Raw genomic sequence first — 4,924 nt, 5'->3', positions numbered from 1 at the left:
ATATTGCAGCAACCAAGACTCAAATGATCAGGGATGTCAGTTACTGTGAAGAATCAGATGAGGATCGGAAGAACACGGTGGTGGAGAACAGTTTAATGGCCAACAAAAGAGATGAGATGGTCAACTCTGATAACAGGAAAGGTCACCATCAGACTTTGGAAATTAAAGCTGATAAACCTTATTTACCAGCCACACCTAAACCATTGCAACCCACCCCTAAAATCCCTCCACGCATATCTGAATTTGATAAGCACATGCGATTCCTAACATGCAATCTGTTGGAGTTGGGAGGAGGGGAAAGGAATACTAACTGTGAACAACCACCTGTTATTGAAGGGGGCACACATGATAAGAAGGAAATCGCTGAAATCAAACGGTCGTCTAGGTGGTGTTCAGATGCAAAAGGCAAGAAAATTGCAAGGTCTTCACAATCCATGTTAGCTTATGGATGGGTCTATGAAGCAGGTCAGCCTACAATTGAATGGTTGATTGCTTGGCACAATAGTCAACAAATATCGGATTGTCGACTTGAGGATAAGCCTGTTTTCCCGCGCGCTGTATTGATACGATTCTAACAGAGCCCAATAAACACAACTGGACCCTTAACTCAATTGCAGCCCATACCCAGTCAAGTGCCCAGTCAAACCCAGTCAAGAAAGCAGTTAATGAGAATTAGGGCTGGTGGGTAAATGTGTAGCTGAAGTTTAGGAGCAGTTATCACTATTTATCTTTATTTATATCTCTTGTTCTAGTGGGGAGAATTGTCAATGTTTATGTTATCTAAATTGGGGTATCTATACCTTTTGTTCTTGGAGATTAACCCGTCTCGAATCGGGTCTTTTATCTTATAATATATAAGTTTCCAGCAGTTAAATCTATCAGCTACGTTTGTTAGATTTCTGGGTTCTATCACTCATTTTTGGAAAACTACCTGTAATATCAAAGGACAAAATACCTCACCTACATTAAGCTCTTAGTATTTAAATGATTATGAGGAGCTTCAACCTATTGGTGAGTGCTTATCATGCTATATATGCAATATGCTGAAATACATATTTTGCTTATATACTTATGAGTTTAACACCATATACCATATAAAAGCATTACTTTGTTTTGATGCCTTTTGCAGGCCATGATGGACTTGGAGATGTCGTTTTATGCAAGAATAAGTTGGATGGAAGACAATACGATGTTAAGAAGATTCAATTAAAGGGCGGAAGTCATTCTTTAGATGATAAAATCAAGTATTTAGATGGAATTGCTAACAACCTCGCTTTTCTATGTTTTTAGGCATAATCTATATCTACATGAACATTTCTTATTATAATTCTCACACATTTTTTTGGTTTTAAACAAATAATGTTTTGTTTAGAATACAAACAATAAAATACTTATGTCATTATACCATTAATATGCTGGTCCACCGGACGAGTATAGAACTAGTTAATGAAGGTGCATGCAAGTTAGCTTGTTTATCTCATTTGCTATCTTCGAAACATATGAAAATCATGAATGATATATGTGGTGGATCCTAGAAAGGTTAACTAAATAATTTGTATGCGTGCGAGTTTGTCAACAACTCAAACTCAACATTCTGTTATTGTACCACCCTATATGTGCATCACCATGTGACCTCAACATCATTATTAAACCATACCCTTCACCAACTCATCAGTGGCGGACTTAGGAATTTTTTCCTAGGGTGCAGAATATTTTTAAAGATTTTAGGCTCCTTGTTTATAAAAAAATCGGTTCATAGCGGGTCAGATCGGGTCGGGTCATGTAAGACAAAAGAACATCAAACTAAAATTGATATAATCATCAACAACGCATCAAACGTCCTTACAAACGTATTTAAAATTGTGCCCTGCAGGTTTTCATTTTCTTAAATCTATCCAAAATATCATCTAAAGATACTAAACCCACCATAAGTTCATTACATTCTTACTCATGATTCCTATCACATATAAATCGCTCCATAAGTTCACAAAACAACACTAATCACTTAAACAAAATGAACAATCAATCATGTCCAACCATAGTCCATAATTTTCAGTTTTTTTTTTCAAACATTCAAGCCCTAGTATTAAATGTTGATTACTTATAACTAATCATTTAAACAAACAAATCTATAAATAAAACAAAAAATCATTTAACTACGCGTCTAGAACAGCCAAAAAACATCAAAATACATAAGTAGATCAAACCCTTATACATCGCTATTTTCTCCTAATCATCACAGAGAAACCATAGTAGTTCTTATAAACCCACATGTAAGAAACGATATGCCTTTGCATCAAGTAATCATCATCCACATGTAATCATAAACCCACCAACACTTTCCCAGTTGATAAAAAACGAGTACACACACAACTCATTTCTATCGTGTTTACTCTTGATCAACCCAAAACATAACCCCATAGTTATTTCAGTTTTGATATCAAAATATATTTCCTGCTCAGAAAAAGATTACATCGAAAAATTATATATACACAAGGGAAACAACCATTGCTCCTATAATATGCCCTATACAAGGAAATGAATAATGAACGAGGAAAAGATATGCCATATAATCGACACGGAAATAATTGATGGAAATTTACACTCCCCCTCAAGTTGGAGCATGTAGGTTCCGAATGCCTAACTTGCCAAGAAGAGAGTGCAGTTGTTTTGAGCCCAAAGCTTTGGTAAACATGTCGGAAATTTGGGCTTTCGTGTCGATGTATTTCGGTATAACTTCTTTTGATTCGACCCGTTCACGAACGAAGAAGCAATCCATTTCCACATGCTTGGTACGTTCATGATAGACGGGTTAGCAATGTGTCTGGCGGCTTGATTATCACAAAAGAGTGGTGTCGGATAGTCTTGAGCTAGTTCAAGCTCACTCAACAACCAACGCATCCACAATGTTTCGCTAACTATGGTTGCCATGGCGCGATATTCCGCTTCAGCGGAGCAGCGAGATACTACGGATTGTTTCTTGGACGTCCACGAGATCGGAGAGTTCCCTAATGATAATAAATAACCGGTTCTTGACCTCCGTGAGTAGGGACATCCGAGCCAATCGAAATCTGAGTATGCTACTAAGTTCTCGCCACTTTCCTTTGACAACAAAAATCCTTGACCTGGAGTCATCTTAAGATACCTCAAGACCCTTGTGGCTGCCTCCATGTGACTTTGTCGCGGGTCGGACATGAATTGGCTTAATACATTAACAGAATAAACAATGTCCGGCCAAGTCGCTTGCAAATAAAGTAGTCTTCCAACAAGTCGTCTGTATCGACCCGCATCCACCCTTTAGCTCTTCATCACCTTTGCCAAGTTTTAAATTTTGTTCATAGGAAAAGCACTTGGTCGAGATCCCATGACCCCACAATCCTTTAGTATGTCAAGTGTATATTTTCGTTGACTAAGGACTAAATCTTCCTTCGTCCGAGCCACTTCAATGCCTAAGAAGTATTTCAAATTACCAAGGTCTTTTATGCTAAATCTCTTGTTAAGGTAATCTTTTGTTTGATTGATCTTTGACAAATTATCTCCAACAACAATACCATCATCGACATATATGAGGGCCACCACAAAAATAGTTCCTTCTTTGTAGATGAAGAGGGAATGATCTGCTTTAGATTGCTTGAAACCGAGTGTTAAGAGAGCTGAAGTGAATTTTTGATACCAGTTTCGTGAAGCCTGTTTTAAACCATAAAGGGACTTTCTCAACCTGCACACTTTGTTCTCCTTTCCCTTGTCAAAGCCTTGTGGGATTTTCATGTAAACTTCTTCGTTGAGATCTCCATGCAAAAACGCATTATTGACGTCAAGCTAATGAATAAGCCGATCCTGTTTAACTGCGACGACAAGGAGAGTCCAAACTGTAATAAGTTTGGCAACGGGAGCAAAGGTGTCATGGAAATCTACTCCTTCCATTTGTGTGAACCCTTTAGCAACAAGTCTTGCCTTGTACCTCTCAATTTCACCATTGGGTTTAAACTTCACTTTGTACACCCATTTGGAGTCTATGGCTCGCTTTCCCTCCGGTAACTTTTCGAGCGTCCAGGTTTCATTTTCTTTCAAGGCTTGTATTTCTTTCTCCATGGCTTTTCTCCAGTTTTCATCCTGCACAGCCCAATTAAAAGTCTTTGGCTCATCGGCAGAACCGATGGCCTTTAAAACAGCTTTATGGTTTTTAGAAAAATTTTCATAAAAATAAAAAAATGAAATGAGCTAAGGAGTGTACCGTTGAGGGTTCTTGATCGGTAGTGGGTAGAGCATGATCGATGGATGGTAGGATATTAACATCGAAATCGTCTAGTCGTTTTGGTCAGCTTTTGATTCGTTGTTGCCTAATTGGTTCAAGCTCTTCATGAGATATCTTATGATTTTGTTATGATTCTCTTTCATTGTTTTCATCATACGAAGGACTCATGGGGCCCATTTTCATTTTGCAAAAGACCATTTTTTATTTGGTGATTTTATTGTGTATGCACTTCACTATTTGTAGCATGTCTGATAAGATGACAATGTTACCAATAAAACGTCTAATGTTGTGTACAAACAAGTTTTTAGAGATCTATGAATCACTCCTGTATTATGTTAAATTCTCAATTTACTTTGTATTAAAATTTACAATTTTAAAATTATTTCGTATGTTTCTTATTTATTAATTATTCACGACATGTTCCCTTCCTAAGCTCATGTATCACACGGGTGCTAAACCTTGTATCTAATAAAACATTGTCACGTGTCAATATCTCATCCACTCTATATAATAAATATAAATATTAAATGATGAATGGATTTAATATATATATTAAAATAACATTATATTCATGATTATATCTCTTCGATATTTTTAATAATTAATATTAGTTGTCTAGTTACCTATACTTTAATAAAATATCTCTACATTAGTAAATAAAAACAAACT

Source organism: Helianthus annuus, chromosome 9, assembly GCF_002127325.2.
Source record: "Helianthus annuus cultivar XRQ/B chromosome 9, HanXRQr2.0-SUNRISE, whole genome shotgun sequence".
Classification (NCBI taxonomy): domain Eukaryota; kingdom Viridiplantae; phylum Streptophyta; class Magnoliopsida; order Asterales; family Asteraceae; genus Helianthus; species Helianthus annuus.
Note: the sequence above shows the minus strand (reverse complement) of the source record.